Here is a 17,387-nt window from a genome sequence, read left to right on the forward strand (position 1 = left end):
CAGAAACGTTGCAGACACTAGTCTCTTTTTGGCCTCATAGGAAAAACAAGACTTGTTTCTAAAGAAAAAACCTAATTTTATTCTTAATTTTTTCAAGAGTTCCACAATGTTTGGTTTAAAAGAGAACGAATTGTCAATTATAATTCCAAGATACTTATACTGCAACACAGATTCAATCTCCGTCCCCTGCAAGGTGGTGATTGGAGGAAGGTTCAAGACCTTGGCTTTTGCTTTCGTACATGTTTTTATAGCATGTGGCATTAGTATTTTTCTTAAGTAAGGGGCTTCAATATTTCCTTCTCCACTTCTTCCCCTACTGTGAGCCTACAATAATACTGTACCATCTAGGTAAAGGGGAACACATCCTGCTGAAGTATGTCTCTTCCACAAGCAAATGTTTCACTAACACCTCGTAAATGCTGAGCGTTTCTGACACCTGACATATTACTGCAACTTTCCACATCTACCCCCACACTTGCACACTAATAATCATGAAGTGTTCAGGTGAGCAGTACCTGCACTCAGAAAAACATTGGGAAAGTTTCTGCCACCTCATTTTCATTTGAAAGAAAAACTTGTTAAATGAACCAAAGTAGAAATTGGAGCAACTCCTGAGACATTACAGGCAGTCCACACTGAGGTGTTTTCACGCTGGGTGTGTGTTCTGGCTAACTTCGGTTTTCTTCTGCAGCAGGAGACACTTCGAGGGTTTCCAGAGGCCTGCACAGTGTGTCTGGAATCAGGTTTAAAGAGAGGAGAATAATCTACTTTTTTGTCCGACTTACTGCAGGGAAAAACCAGAAAAACCTGCTTATCACAACACTTTTAGATCTTCCTTTTTTGTCTTTTCTGTCTCTGATGCTTCCCCTTTTAAAGTGCTTATATTTGCGTAATTTTACTTGATGTGACATATTAACATCATACATCAGATTCATAGCTAATACAAAACAAACATTCACTAATAAATAAACATTAACATGTAATTATAGGTTAAAATATCCAGCAGCAGCACCTTTACCCGCTATGATTAAGACATAAATCCATAAATATTCAGTATTTCAATATGTTGTTACGCATAATGACTACTTTGGTTTTGATGCAAATACCTTTTTACTTTTACTTGAAGAAAACATATTGTAAGAATGTTAAGTTTATATTTGTATTTAGTGCCTCTACTGTGACATGTTTCCATGCTTTAATGTTCAAAAAGCTCTTTATTTTTCTCATACTGCCTGTGCTGCAGCACCTCTTTTCACCCTCTGTCTGAAACCAGAGCCCAGTCTGCTCTGATTGGTTAGCTGGCTCTGTTGTGATTGGTCAACTGCTAAGGGATGCGTCAGAATATCCCGCCCCTTACCCTATCACGTACAATGTGCTGGAGCGCTAGTCAATAACGCTAGTCAAGTCAGAAGCACTAGTGTTACAAAATGATGTCACTATTTCAAGGATGTAAACAAAGGAGTCCAATCCAAGCCAATGCTCACCTGAACTCTCATGAGACCTTACATTACATTACATTGCATTGCATTTAGCAATTTTGATAGTAGGATATTTCATTAAAACTAAGTATTTTTACAATTTGGTATTGGTACTTTTACTTATTTGAGTACTTTTTCCACCACTCATATTAATCAAATTCTGTGTGGCTTTCAAGCTCATTCAACGAAACGATGGATTGCATTCCTCATGAGCTCACACGAGAGTGAGGCAGGGTGAGGATTTTGCCACCACACTGACCGCGAGCACTACTCTAAATAACACTAACCCCCCCTCCCCCTATCCACTTTGACTGGCACAAGATCCGACAACTCACAGCCAGTTGGTGAAATGCGCATCCATGTAAACACACACACACACACACACACACACACGCACACACGCACACACACACACACACACACACACACACACACACACACACACACACACACACACACACACACACACACACACACACACACACACACACACACACACACACACACACACACACACACACACACACACACACACACACACACACACACTCAAACATGCATATGAAAGTCTGCCAGCCTCCCTCTGGGGACCATTAAAACCTGTTAGGCCCCAAGCCTGTTTTTCAGGTTTCAGGCTCGAAAATGACATTCCCAGAACAAATGACCATATCTTCCCTTCTAAAAGGGTTAAATTAATAATCTTTTTTCTCAAAGTAATGATAAACCTGTAAGTTGGATGTAGAAAAGTCAGAATCAATATAGATGTTTTTTATTTTAAAGAAAATTCCGATTGAACTTGGTAAAAAACTGTAAATTATAATGTCCGTCCAAAAAATATTTTGTACTTATAGTGAAAACCAGTGGCGGCTGGTGGAAAATATTTTTGGTGGGGCTATGGAAATGGCTTTGACCAAACCATACTAGGGCGGTCCGGGGGGATCCTCCCCCGGAATAATTTTTTGAGAAGTGACCCCTTAAATCATGACTTCTGGTGATGTTAGAGTGGGGTTAGCTATGAATCTTCCAAAACTGTACAGTAGGCCCACACAAACTGCAGAACACTGGTGCTTTGGGAACATTCAAATGATTTAATTCCCATTTAAAATCAGGAGACTAAATACGAAGTGTGTGTGTGTGTGTGTGTGTGTGTGTGTGTGTGTGCGTGCGTGTGTGTGTGTGTGTGTGTGTGTGTGTGTGTGTGTGTGTGTGTGTGTGTGTCTTGCCAACCCTCCCGATTTTCGCGGGAGACTCCCGATTTCATTGCCCCCCCCGGGGTCATATTTCTCCCGATTTCTGACAAAATCCGATTTTCTCACGTCTGTTTCCATTCGGACTTTAATACAGCTAAACCATTGTTTGGTTTCCATGGTAGCGCGTCTCTTTAGCAGCGCGCGCAACTCAAAGTCTGAGAGGGTGAGGAAGATGAAAACTGAACAAGAATCGACAACTCGACCCTCTGCTCACTCCTTTCCTGTAAAATACAGGTCCAGCCCACACATATGCTCAATGGTGCTACAGGCATTGCCCTTACAACTACAATAAGCATGTAAATGTTAATCTACAGCTCCGGCGATCCTCTAGCACCGGAGTCTCCACCTGCAGACGCAGCCATCCTCGACAACTTTGTAGTGTCACCTTGGATACGAGTCCAAACAACTCACAGACACACAGGCCAGGGCGCTGACAGGGCGCCCTTTGAGCATCAGATCTGACGACGCTGATTGGCTGAAATTATGTTTCGGTGGCATAGTTTACAGATAGCAACAGTCAGCTTGTTGGCTGCTGCTGCTCTGGCTGAGGGCTCCTTTCTACCGTCCAGACGAGAGAGGGTAATGATACACGCTTATTTATTTTTAATTTGTAATGACAATCAAACATGTGGGAAGAGGGCCGGCCGCCACTGGTGAAAACTAACCTTGGATGATGGGTTAGTAGACTAAAAGCTTTAGGAATCCAAAGTACAACATATAATAAGTACCCTGTATCAAGATTGATGCAAAACAAGTGATATTTGACCTTTTTAGACAGATTTAGCAAAAAAAACCTCTTCTGGAGCCATTTGGGTGTATTTTCCATATCTCTGGCCCCCCTTGTTCGATTTTGATATGTGACATCTCTTTCTGACCGTTAGAGCAAATAGAATCCAAGGGAAATCGTCCTGCACACACTCATATTTAAAAAAAGGTGGCGTCTCTGTGCATGCTAGCTTGCAGCTGAGGGGAGAAATATCCCTGCTCTGATATCAAGCAACGAAAAGCTGTTTTATTGGTTATGGATTATCAGAACATTTCAAAGGGGACACAGTCACATTGTATATTAACCTATGGATTAACTACAGCATCGTTTTTATCGTTTTAATGCCATTGAAGACCAGTTTAGACCAGACAAAGACGAAGGTAAGCCATGTTAGCGTTGTGGGCTACCTAGCGCCACATGTTTTGATGTACGTTTTTGTTGATAGCGTCACGAGTTTGTATCTGTCAGTGTTGACCGTTAGATTCTGTGTCTCTTTGCGATCATAAACGATGTGTTGGATGTGCACCTAGGATAAGTAATAAGGGAGCTAGGAGTGATTTTTGGTGCAGTAATAGGTTAGCATTTTTCGCTCTGGGCTAATTCAGAGGCTCACTGTTAGCATTTTGAGGGTTTTTTTTAATAAAAAAATGAAAAAGATCAGTTAAATTAGTTTTTTTCCGTTATATGGATGTTTCCTGCAAATTACGCGATTTCGAGCCCGAATACGGGTCCGTGGAACTTAAGGTAGGGTGACCAGACGTCCCCGTCTGTATTGGCCTGTCCGTTTGAAACTGTCCCCGGAAATGTCCCCGTTTTTTAATATACGTTAAAAACACAAAGCAAGGTGAAATAAAACGTTTCATGTCAGGAAACACTGGGTAAACAGACTGTGGTCAAGCCAGACCCCACTTCGGAAAACACAGTCAAGCCAGCCCGCACGTTGTATTGCGGTGCGCGAATAGATAGACAGAGGCCTGTAAAAACTGCCTCCAAAATAAAAGCGTTTACTCGGTCAATAACAAATATACCTAAAAAACACACCAAACATATTCATATATACTGCCTGGAGCTTAAATTAAGAAATATGTACAATATAATGTGATCAATAATAATTTAAAACAAACGTATAACTACCACATTATAACTGAGTGAATGTAAAATGTAAGGATACAGTTATGAAGACTTATCGGACATTTCCACTGGGTGACTCATTTCAATTGATGTCGACACCATCTCACAACACTCCTAAAATAACATTACTTTCTGAAGCATTTAAAATTTAAAATGTATGCTGTTTAAAATCTCAAATTAGATCTATTGTCCATCTATATTTTGATTATTATTTAATGGAAACCGTCCATAATCAAAGAGTCATTCAAAGTCAATCAAATTATTTATTTCACTTCAGGGTGATAGCAGGAGACCCCATCTAGTCAATCAGAGAAAATCAGGACAATCTGATGAAGAATTTCAAAATAAAATACTTTTAAAATCTCATGGGCTATCGTCCTTCTGTTTTTATACAAGAATAAATAAAAAACTGTCAAATTGTCAAAGACTTATTTCACTCCAGAGTGATAGCAGGACACCCCATCTAGTCACTCAGAGAGAATCTGGACAATCTGATGTACAGTTTCAAAATAAAAGACCTTTGAAGTCTCATACGAGCTATCGTCCTTCTGTTTGTATCCAACAGTTCAAATGTTCGAATTGTCCCCCTTTTTTCTTTAACAGTGAAGAAAATTGGATATGTTAATGATAGATTAAGGAGGCGTGTGGCGCAGTGGATAGAGCGTTGGTGTTCAGACCAGGTGGTCACAGGTTCAAACCCCACTGCAGTCAGCATATCGTTGTGTCCCTGGGCAAGACACTTCACCCCAAATTGCTTCTGTGGGGATTGCCCACAGTAATGAGTATGTAAGTCGCTTTGGATAAAAGTGTCTAACATGTAATGTAATATATTGACTGCAAAACTCAAAATGTCCCCGGTTTTAATTTTGAAAATCTCGTCACCTTAGCTTAAGGGAAAGTCAAGCTTGGTGAAAAAACGGCGAAAGGACTTTCCGGGTGGGGCAAGAGAGGAGCAACAATAAAGAGCATCATGCCAGGCTGAGTCACAAAAACCAGAGGAGGGCGTGCAGCGCTGAGGGCGCCAGTCACCAAACAGTCGCTGAGCGGTCTGGACAACGCCCCCTGGACGCACGTCATCCGCCCGTGCATATGTTTGACAACATGCTGTAAAAATCTCAGAGAGCAGCAGACATATAGCTTCGGATGATGAGCACATGTTGATCGCTCCAACTAAGGAGGGAGGCCCTATTCTGCTTTTTGGGGTTTCCCTTTCCTGTAGTGTGTTATATATGTTTTTGTGCATATAAATGGTCTGCAAAGGCAAAAATCCCAAACTGCCCTCAAGAGGGAGTTTCTCTCCTCCCCTCCATTGTAGTCCTTTGTTTACTTCTGTAACATGGTGACATCACTATGTAACACTCCCACTTCTATTGACGAGTGACTAGTGTACCAAAACACTAGGCTTGTTTGAGACAAGCGAGACCTGCGCAGACCTGCGCAATTTCGATCAACGTCTTGCTCGTGCGTTGCATGATGGTTATTCATTTTGTCCGACTTGCTCTGGAGGCTCGCTCACATGAGACGTTGAAATCTTGCGGGACAAAGACGCCCGCAGCCTTGAGAGCGAGGCGCGGCGAGGAGGCGAAATGCTTGATGGGAAACGACTCGCTGGTATCTCGAGCTGATCGCTCATTGGTGGTTTTTACCCCGTGCTGCTGATGAAACTCTCCAATTGGCTCGGCAAAAGTTGTTGTTTGGTGTCAGTTTTACGTCGCCACCTCCATTCACATTTTTCATCATTGTTCCACTATGTTTATCATCATGAAATGAATATCTATATATGTTAAACTATACTTGCACTGCTTACCGTTTTCATACTTTATATATCTTAGCATATTCATACACACTGTTCATACTTCTCACAGGCTGCTGTGTATATCTAGTGTACTCACTGTTTATTCATCATTCACTTCATTCTATCTTTTATTCTGTAGATTGTGTACATTACTTTTCACTTTACTGCTTGTTGCACTCCTGGTTAGAAGCTAAACTGCATTTCGTTGTCTCAGTACCTGTAATCTGTGCAATAACAATAGAGTTGAATCTAATCTTGAGCAGGAACAAATGTATTTACTTAGTACATATATGACATTAACGATTAAACACATTTATGCATTCTTTATAAATGCAAACCGAGTCAAGCCGACTCCGGAGGTGGCGGTATGCACCTTAAAGTTGTTTGCAATCCGCCAAAAAACCGAGAGAAGAAGAAGAAGAAGGCGAAGCAGCAGAATAAGAAGAAGAAGAAGTAGAAGAAGAAGAAGAAGCCGACTCGGAGCTGTCCGACTTCAGGCAAGCTTTTTGAGACCTCCCCCGGCTGCGATCGGCTATTCTCGTCTACTTTCGAGGCGAGCCACAACGCGTCTCAAACAAGCCTATTGTCTGTGATAGGCTACGGGGCGGGACATCTCTAAGTAGTTGACCAATCCCAACAGAGCCGGCCAGCTCACCAATAAGAGCAGACTGGGCTCTGGTTTCAGACAGAGGGTGAAAAGAGGTGCTGCAGCACAGGCAGTATGAGAGAAATAAAGAGCTTTTTGAACATTAAAACATCAGATAAGGGGCACAAAATACAAATATTAACCTGAAGATTAGCAATATTTCCTCTATAAGATTCGTTTTTTCAGGTATGAGATTTAATTAAGGTTTCCTACGGAGCCACATAAGTCCTGCAAGGTGATATTTATTATTTTGTGTGCAGAAATTATTATCTTTGTTCCCAAGAGATAATACTTTGTTCATTAAACATAACATGCACTTAAATTAAATTAATAATGATTGGGGAATTTGTTTTTGTTACTGCCCCTATCCACAGCAGTACATTTCTTCCATGCCATTTTTCCTCTCTGCTTCTCTCAACTGGGAGCATGTCCAAAGCATCTACTTTAGGTAAAACATTGACTATAAAGGTACCTCACACAACCCGCTTTAAAACGTCCAACATATCCCTTTAAGTCGAGGATTTGTCACAATCTAATTTTAGAAGGCTGGCCTGGCACCTATAACCTACTTCATGGAAGGGCTGCTTCACAGTGCTGCTACTGCAGGGCAGGGAATCTTTCAATCCTCGGACACAATAGAGTGCTGCAGGACTGAGTGGTAAAACCAGGACACAAGTCAGCACTTCTGCACTTCCGGTTCCCTAATTTGAAAGTCAATAGGTTTCTTGAATGGGTTTTCAGTTAGGGGCTGAAATGAAGCTCAATGTTAGTTCAAACAGAAAGAAAAGCTTAATGTTTATTCATTGTTTTTCTCTTGCTCCCCCAGCTGCCACAATCTCCAACAGTCATTGTGCTGTTGTCAAACTTTAAACCTGTTTTCCTCTCTGCTGCTGTCAGCTGCCTTTTCAGGCGTTATCGCTTTCCTCTCCACCCCATCAACATCACAACCAGTGTCTAGACCCCAGGGTGGTCCATCCCTTTCTACCTACAGCTGCATCTCCCCCTGAAGATAAGTGATATCATTATGGAGTGGCTGAAAAGGATACACATTTCTATCATCTTGTGTCAAAACATTTCCTTTAATCAAAACGAGTAAATCCCTCCTGAATGAAAGAAGGTCTTTGGTTAATAAAAGCTTAAGAGATGTTCATGGTTTTTTCCGAGCTAGAAAATATATCAGTTAATACCAAAATCCCATATTTCTAAAGCATCTATGTGTCTTTATAGACACATTTGTTAACATGTGGCTAACTGATACTTGTAAACATCAGAAGAATTGTCTGTCTTTGGATTATGGGTGGTGCTTTGAAGTCATGCAAAGATGTATTTCATTTGTAGCCTAAAGTTTTTTAGTGTTTGCATTCACAGATTGAATCCCTTGTTAACATACGCGACTTTATAAAATATGTTGTCAACATTTCATGGTTCAACTTCTATTCTTTTTAATAATTTTTTATAATTGTAACATTTGCTATAATTATGAGGTTTGAAAAAACAAAACATTGTGAAGGAGTCACATTGTGCTTTGGGTATTTTTGTCAGTTTTATCCCTTTTTCCCCTATTTTTATAATAAGAACAATTAATTGATGAATGGAGGAAATTATCAGTGGATTATTTAATAGCCTATAAGCTCCACCTAAACCAAAATCCTGCGTTAACATACATGCATGAGTAATAATAATCTAGAATTATAATATATATTATAGAATAACAGTCACAGGGGACATTTCTTTTTGCAGTTCTCAATGAGGCTAGGTCTGTTTCTTAGCAGATTTGATATTTCTGGTTTTCAGTTCAGTTCATGAACCCTGCTATCTGTAACTGGAGCAGAAACAAGGAATTTACATCAGTCTCCTTCTTCTTTTCAGATTCCAATTTAAGATCCTTTTTCACTCTGAAATCTTTTTCTTTGCATTGAAATTGATCCGCCGCTGAAATACATCTCAGATCTCGGGCTTATTTCCGTACCGACAGCTCGGAATAATAAGGGGAGCTGACTTTTGCTCTCGGGCACTTGAACTCTGCAGTAATCTCCCTCTGGATCAGAAGACAGCAGCATCCACTCAGCCTTTAAGTGCCCACTCTGTTCTCACCGTGCTCCCCTATCTTCCTCCAAAGCCACTTAGTATTGTCCGTATATAACTTACACTACTAGTACAACTACTACTAGTCCCCTTTACTTTACTGAGATCAGCACTGACACCTTGTTGGTCTGGGGATACAACAACTGTGACTTATTTGTATTGTTTCTTTTCATTAGTAAAATATAGGACTTGCTCTTCTTCTATTCCATAGAATCATTCAAATAAAAAAATACTTTAGAATGCAGAATATCCAACATGTTTCTATATGTCAATGTGTATGCAAGTGTTATAATTGTAGTTCTAGTTGTTGTGTAAATAAGATTCAGATTCATATTCTGAAACAAATCCCCGGGGGATCATTTCTCCCATGCGGCTTCACTGCCAGCGGCTTGGTGCATGCTCTGTTTTCCCACACTCGGGGCACTTGACATTGTGAGCCATGCAGATTTGAAAGACCAGTTTACAACTATAAATAGCCTATAAATAACAGCAGGAACCGTGATGGTTTATGTCATACATAAATCCAGAATTATTATTTTTTTCTAAAAAAGTCAGTACCAATAAAACCACACTTTTTTTATTGCTGGAGGCAGTTGGCGCTTTATCCAACTTGCACCCATATTACTCTTGAAGTATTCCCTGCAGATGGTTATTCTGTAAGCCTGCCATTTGCTGCGTACATTTTGGCAGCCATTCTCCTCCATTTACGCAATCTCTGCTATCTAATTTGCACTGTTTAGCTCTGCCCACAATCATCTTGATTGGTTCAAATAAAAAAAAGCAAAGAGCCGAGGTGAGTTTCTCCACTATGCCAGAGTGATAATATGTGGAGCCAGCTAAGACAAAGTGCTCTGGACATGGGTCAAGTTATGCAAGACTATTATTAAAAGGAGTAGTCGTGATTTGAAAATACTCTGGTTGGTTCTTAAAGCTCCTAATGGTCTTGGTCCTAGCATTCAACACATTGCTTTCAACCTATGACCTACATATGTAGCACTTCATTTCAGACTCCAGTTTACAGCTTCCTGCCTACGACCTGCCTAAAACCAGTAAAGAGGAATGTTAAGCCCTCCCACTATTTTCCAAGAGGGCGTTGCCAGATTTTCAATTTCAGGTTTTAACCAGGAGATGGCGCTTCATTCACAAATACAGAAATGATGTTGCCTATCGTAGTTGACAGAAACTGCTTTGAAGAGCATTTGAAAATATAGTCTTTATATATTAAATAATCATAATAATAATGTAAATGTTTACATTACATTAAACCATGCATTTTGTAATGTCAGCATTTCATTTAGAAGAAAAGTAGTGATATTTGATATTTATACTCTATTCCAACAGATTAAACCATTTTCCCACTGTAGGCCGATGCATGAAATTCTTACATTTTTGCCAGTTATATTATGGAGCCGCTGTAAAAAAGGATTTGATCATTAAGTTATTGAAACTTTTGTCTTTAAGTTACTTTCACTTAACATATCAATTTATGCAATTTCTACTTAATTTCATAAGTTGTTATTATTTCAACTCAGCTCTGTAAGCCAGTTCAATGACCTCTACATTCTATGAAGTCAATTTGACTGAACAGTGAGTTGTGATGTGTAATAATGTTCTGAAACTTTCCATGGCCTCTTAACATGGCAGTAGTGTTGACATATTCCTGCCCGGTGAAAATAGTCCCGGTCTCATAGTTGTTTTCATTAATTGAATGCATTTAACAGGGACATGAGTTTTTTTTTTTTTTTACGATATACAGCAAGTGAACCACAGAGTTTGATTCGCCATTATCAAAAGAAGAACTTCCACCGGACAGATTGATGACTACGAAAAGCTAAGCGGCGGATGAATACGTTTTTGTGAAGCGATATGACAGTGATTTCGGCTGATGAACCACTGACGGACAGGCAAAGTCAGGTGAGTGGTTGCATATTTAATGGTTTCAGGCAAAACGAAAAGTAGCTAAATGGAGTTAAATCCACACCGAACTGGTGTTTGAATGTTTATAAAAGAGATTTTATTTCAGGGCAGTGTCATGAAAATGTCAGTTAACCAAGCTAACTTTACAGGATTATGATTATCTAAACTTTTATTAAATAAATAAGTTTCAAGTATTCTTACTCTTATGTATGACGCTTATGAATTTTTAAAAGGTTTAAATGGTAACTGCCTATATTTGTAGCTTAATTTAGAGAGGTTTTGTTTGTTCGTTCCAGTAATTAGCCGTGTCCCGGCTCTGTTCGGCTAAATTAACGTGTTTTGGTGAGGTTGTGTGTGTTCCTGCCAGTAATTAGCCGTGTCCCGGCTCTCTGTTCGGCTAAGAATTGTAGCTTGTTAGCCCCCGCCATGGCTTTGAAATGGATGTCATTTGTGGATAAGTATAGGGGACTTGAAGATTGTTTTTTGTTAAGGCCGAGCAAGTCTTAAAGTGATTCTATCCTTGCAACGTTTTTCTGGTTCAGCTCACGCTAAACCTGCCCAGATACAGATGGGGTGCCTCGCGGCATTGAACGAGTAAAATGCTAACTCTGTTCTGAAATAGCATTTATATTGTGTACAAATGCTATGTTCCACTCTTGAAATGGAGACAAATTTGTATTTCTGCTTTTTAGAAAATATTTTATAGAAAAGGATGGAATATATTTAGTTTATTTTATTGAACTATGGTGCCCATAAACTACATGTCCCACAATGCATTTCGTTCTGCGACTTGCTTACTGAAGTGTCTTAATATCAGCCGTTTCTAGAATTGGGAACAGTCGGTGCTCAAGGCACTTAAAAATGTTGATCTTTGATTGATTATTGTTATTTAATCTAATAAATTAATGGGATGTATGTAATTATAACACAGGGAAAAGGTTACTGTTCACCCACAATAATAAATAAGATGTGCAATGGTTGTAATTGTTAGATATTTATATTATAATAAAATAAATAATATTTATACATGAACAATAATTTTTCCTAAACTTCTGCTTTCAGAGGTAGTCAAGTTATTACTAAAAAAAACATAATAATCCACTGAATAGTCTATGGAAAATAACTGCAAGCAAATAATCAACAATTACAACCATTGTACAATTTCTTTTAAGTTTGGTTAAAACAAATAATAGTTTTTTCATTGATATATTTGGCATGCACGTAGACACAAAAATGCTCTATGTGGATGCACACTAACCTTTCCCTGTTATTATTACATGCATCCCATGAATCTATTAGATTGAATATGCCTCATCAATCAAAGATGAACATTTCAAGTTGTTTATTTATTTAAATGAAGTACTGTTTAAGTCGTTATCACATGAATTCAGGGATAATATTGTAATTGTGAAAGCCAAGGCTTATAGTTTATGGGCAACGTGACTGTTGTAATTGTGTGCATCTTATTCTTTGTCATGTTTTCAGTTCTTATTACTTTATTAAGGCCTGCTTCATAATGTACCTAAAGGTGTGTTCTCTATTACAGACAGATTTTCAAAGATTTCCGTTTTGCTGCAACTGGATGAAGTGGACTTGTAAGTTGTGCAGGTTTTCCAGTTACAATGAGAAGGCAACATGCACAGTTGCAGACTGTTGGTAGAATATTTTCTATATGTCTGTGTCTCCTCAGATTCAGGCAGAGTTCCAGAGAATTGTCACTACGGACCTGCTTTCATTGTTTCTGGATGGACTTGATGGCCTGGCATTGCTGGAGGTCTACAAAGGTGCATCCAGGACTGGAAAGAAGCTGGCACTAAAAGGCCTTTTGGATTGCCTTGAGAAAGATGTAAGTGGAGATGCTGATGACCATAATTTAGCCACCATTTGTTTACTACAAATGTTTATATCCCACTGCATTTGTTGTCCTGCAGGACACAAATGAGAGGAGGAGGACTGCTGCTCTCTTGGGACTATCACACTACATGTCTGGCGAAAATCAGGAAAATGTCATCAGGATGTGTGATGTAAGATCATAACTGTCTTGAATTACTTTATGTAATTGTACATTTTAACATAAATCAACCCAAATCGCCCTGTGCCCAAAGTTTCCTTCAAAAGTAATGTTTACAATTACCTTAATTTGACTAAAATAATTGCAATAAAGAATGATACATTTAATATAAACAAAAACAGCAAGAAAACGTAACTATTAAATAATATAAATAAATATAAAGCTCAAACTGTGAAAAGAGAGGCAGTTGAAATGATGTTCCATCACATTGCACTTTTACACTGTGAACTGTAGATTTTAGCTTCTATGTTTATAGCAGAAGCCTCTTAATTAGCTTTGTAGAGAAAAAGTACTTGTAGTACACTGAGCTCACTTTTATTTCTCCTTTTTTAAGGCTCATGGAGGCACTCTCGAGGAAGCCATGAAGGTGATGCAAGTTGGTCTACTCATAGGCTACGAAGGTGAATGGGATGCCTTTCCTCAGCAGATCTTCAATGTGGCAGTTGTGGTCGAGGAGACAATTGTGCTCCACAACCTGAAAGATGTGGCTTTGCGATGCTTCTTGGACTAATATATTGCTTCAATCTTCAGTATACTCTGGAAATGAAATATTCATTTGAGTTTATCCAGAGGGTTGTTATGAAGATACAGCCAAACCAAGCCTCTGCCAAAATACATAGACTAAAAAACAAACTAGGTAGGAGGTAGATCATCAAAGAGTGTAGAAAGTGAGCTCAATTTGGTGTTGTTCATTTGTATGTTCAAGTATTTTGTGTCTCTACAGCAGCCTTTCCCAAACTCAGGGTCGCGACCCAAAATGGGTCGCGGACCCGTTTTGATTGGGTCGCCAGTTAAATGCATTGCTACACACACACAGCGTCAGAGCTGATGGCTGCGTTGCAAATAATATTTTTTTATAATTTTTGTATTTTATTTGTTATTTTGAAAATGAAATTATGCAATATAGCATTGTATATTGAATGATTTAATTTTCTAAATACAAATAAACTAAAAATAAAAGATTGTATTTGTATCAGCTCTGACGTGTCCCCCGCGAAAGTTTTCGCGCTGTCTGTTTATTGTCTGTTGATTAATCCCGATCGTACATGATGGCAAAAAGACGATACAAAGAGGAGTTTTTAAACGTTTGCTTCACAAAAGCTGTTAGAAATGGAGAGGAGCGGCCTCAGTGTGTTTTATGTGGAGAGGTGCTCAGTAACGAAAGCTTGAAAATGAATAAATTGGACCTGCATCTCCAAACAAAACATCCTCTGCATCGGGACAAATAGAAGGATTTTTTCATCTGCAAAGAAGAGTCTTTCAAGAAGCAGTGTTTTGACGGCGGAAAAGTAAGTCACTCATTTTAATCATTTGTTTTGTGTGTTTGTGAGTTTGTCAGGGTCTGTTGTGAAATTGTTTCGTTAATGCAGAGTTGGATGAAATGCAGACTGAGCCCCGGTGCGGACCGCCAGCTGCGCGCTCTCACGCGTCCTCTACTCGCTCCCGCGAGTCCACTACCTTCTGCAGCGGCACAGAGCGGTGTTTCAACCTTTACTTGCCTGAAATGTTTTTAAAACGGCCGGGAGAAAAACAGAGAAACAATAACCACAGGAAGATTAGAGGGAAAGTGACAGGCAGTATGAGAAGGAAAGCGAGAGAAAGTATCAGCCGCACGGACGTGACTGCTGCTATGTGATGCACATTGGAATACATATGGGGGTTATTCCCTATCTTTATTCAACAGCGTGGTCTTTAAATTTGAGAGCATACTTTATTGATTTCACGTTCAGAATATGTATTTATTTCCCTCAAACCCTGTCCTCACACTCAAATAGTGCCTGCTTGCGCTTAGATTTGCTCCGCTTCTGCTCAAACTGTACGCTTGTACTCAGATATATTTCTGCTTACAGATTTCCTGTAATCCAGTTTAAAACCTTCTCCTCGCACTCAGGCTGTTTCTGTGCGCTTGTGAAATGTCTGCTCTCAGATTTCTTCTGTGCGCGCTTGGATCTTTTGTTCAACAACCCTGTCGAACAATGTTCAACTTTTGAGGCTCGATGCTTGGCATCAGCCAATGAAATCCCGTTTATGCAAATCCCGCCAGTGCAAGCGCAGCCAATCAAACCGCGTGCAAGCTGGGAGAGCCAGACCGCAGTTCATTTCCTCATATTCCAAACGAGATATTACGGTAGCAAATCACCCGGTTCTTTACGACCGGAACTATTTACCGGGATACAAACCGGAGGAACCAGGCATGGAGGGAGGTGGCAGAGACAGTGGGTGAAACTGGTCGTTTTTTCGCCTGTTTGGAGAGTTTATATCCAGTTTACTTCGTTTTAACATTGCTATTGCTTTGTATGTCGGGGGCGGGAGATTCATGTGATTGGTTGCTCGCAAAAAATCGCCAAGCTTCAGACACGCCCAGCTTCAAGATTTTTTCATGCCTGTAGTGTAGACGGGCCGTTATACAGTATAGAACCCTCAGGTCTGCTGGCAATGGCCTTATGCCTAAAGTGAAGACACAGACACATGGTGAGGCGTATTGTATTATTATTACGGCCCATGACTGTGGAACAGCTTACCAGAAGACCTGAGTGCGGCAGAGAATGTTCATACTTTTGAGTTATTTTGGGTCACCAGTGACTTTATTTAAGCGACAGTTTTGAAAGGGGGAGACAGAGGAGATAACACTTGGTCTCAGGCTGGATTTGAACCAGGGTCCCCCAGATAATTGAGCCCTATAGTTTATGGGAGCTAAACTCCTGTCCATACTTTTAAGAGACTACTCAAAACCTACAATTTTTATTTGGCTTTTAATTTAGCTTTATTTACAGTATTCTTGTTTTATTCAGGCCTGTGTTTATTTATTTATCTGGTTTGTTTTTAACTCAAAAAGTTGATTTTATATGAATGTGGTGTTTTATTGTATTTCTTTATGGGTTTTGTTTTTATGGGTTTGTGAAGCACTTTGTGTTACCTTTTGTGTATGAACGCACTATATACACAAAAGTTTGATTTTGAGTTGTAGCATTAGTAGTAGTGGTAGTAGTAGAAGCGGGCACAAACACCAAGGATATACAGTAGTTATACATATCAGCCTCCCAGATATGGATTGGTTTCTGAAATGTCTTTAGCGTATACAGATGCTTTTTACACAGGATATACATGTATTATATTTTCAGATGATTCTATCTAGCTGCACTCAACCTTACAAGTTGCTTTCATGGTCTTTCAGATAGAAAGATACTTTGAGAGCAGATATTCCTCCTCTAGTTATAATTCTGTGTGCACGATGCGTCAAAAACACTTTTATTCATGAAGAGTAACCCCCAAACTCCAGTTTTTGGAGCTGTTTCATCTAATAAATAAGAAAGCTTTCAAATGGATCAGCTCAGTACAATAGAAGCACAGGGATTAATGGTAACCTTCGCTCCTGGTGGCAGTGAATCAGTTAGAAATGAAATGGAGTGGAAACTAGTTGGTCATCGCCTTTTCAGCCCTCACATTCTTTGAGGGGAAGACTCTGGCCTGTCAAGCAATTCTTTCATTTCAACACCTCAGCAAAACCTCTGACTTATAACTGTAAAACAAACTGGAATGTTTCCTATAAAAATTGATAATATTTAACATATGCGTCTGGTTGAAAACATTTTTGTAGCTAGAATGTGTCGAAATGAGCCGAGAAGCAGACATGGTAGGTATTTGCAATTGCGAGTAATTTGGGGTGAATACACAATTAATCATTATATGCATGAGCTTAAGTCTTAATAATACTTAATAATAGTATAGTATAAATAGTATAATAGTATAAACATTATGACTATTATTATGTCTTTATTTATTGTTGATTAATATTATATTTATGTATGTCCTTACTTATGTATTTATTTATGAAATTATTATTTTTATTTATTTATTTCTAAATTATTTTTATTTATATGTTTAAGAAGCTTGTCAATGTGTTTTGCAATCTTTAACAATAGGTAAAAAGAAAACCAAGAATAGTATGTATTTCAATGTATGCTGCCTTACATTTCTCCACTACATTTCAAAGGAAAATATTATATATTCCATTACATATATTTGATAACTTTACAAATTAAAATGTTAAGATTTTACATGTAAAAAGAGAATCACCTCTAATGATAATGTATTAGTCCCATGCGAAGTCAATTTAGTCTATTAATAAATCACATTTAGTAATCCATTCCGCATACGGTGAGATAAACGACCCACGGAGCTACGCTGTTAGAATGGCTAAAAGTGAAAACTAATAATAATAAAAAACTGATTGAGAATGTGTTTTTT

General features: G+C 39.0%; 1 protein-coding gene and 1 long non-coding RNA gene across 3 annotated transcripts in view; one reads left to right on the forward strand and one right to left on the reverse strand.

The window, feature by feature from the left end:
- Positions 1–17,387, reverse strand: part of LOC307024102 (corticotropin-releasing factor receptor 1-like) — a 113,161-nt gene that overhangs the window by 66,685 nt on the left and 29,089 nt on the right. The window lies entirely within an intron of this gene.
- The window catches only part of LOC307024108, a 30,824-nt gene continuing 16,234 nt past the window's right edge, over positions 2,798–17,387 (forward strand). Inside the window, exons 1-6 of one of the 2 annotated variants that reach the window (XR_013803835.1) lie at positions 2,798–3,874; positions 7,964–11,065; positions 12,615–12,663; positions 12,759–12,914; positions 13,000–13,092; positions 13,474–13,540. This is a non-coding gene — a long non-coding RNA (uncharacterized lncRNA). The remainder of the gene's footprint in view (positions 3,875–7,963; positions 11,066–12,614; positions 12,664–12,758; positions 12,915–12,999; positions 13,093–13,473; positions 13,541–17,387) is intronic. The other variant, XR_013803836.1, reaches the window with a different exon arrangement.

The sequence above is a fragment of the Notothenia rossii genome (assembly GCF_949606895.1).
Source record: "Notothenia rossii genome assembly, chromosome: 11".
In the NCBI taxonomy this organism is placed as follows: domain Eukaryota; kingdom Metazoa; phylum Chordata; class Actinopteri; order Perciformes; family Nototheniidae; genus Notothenia; species Notothenia rossii.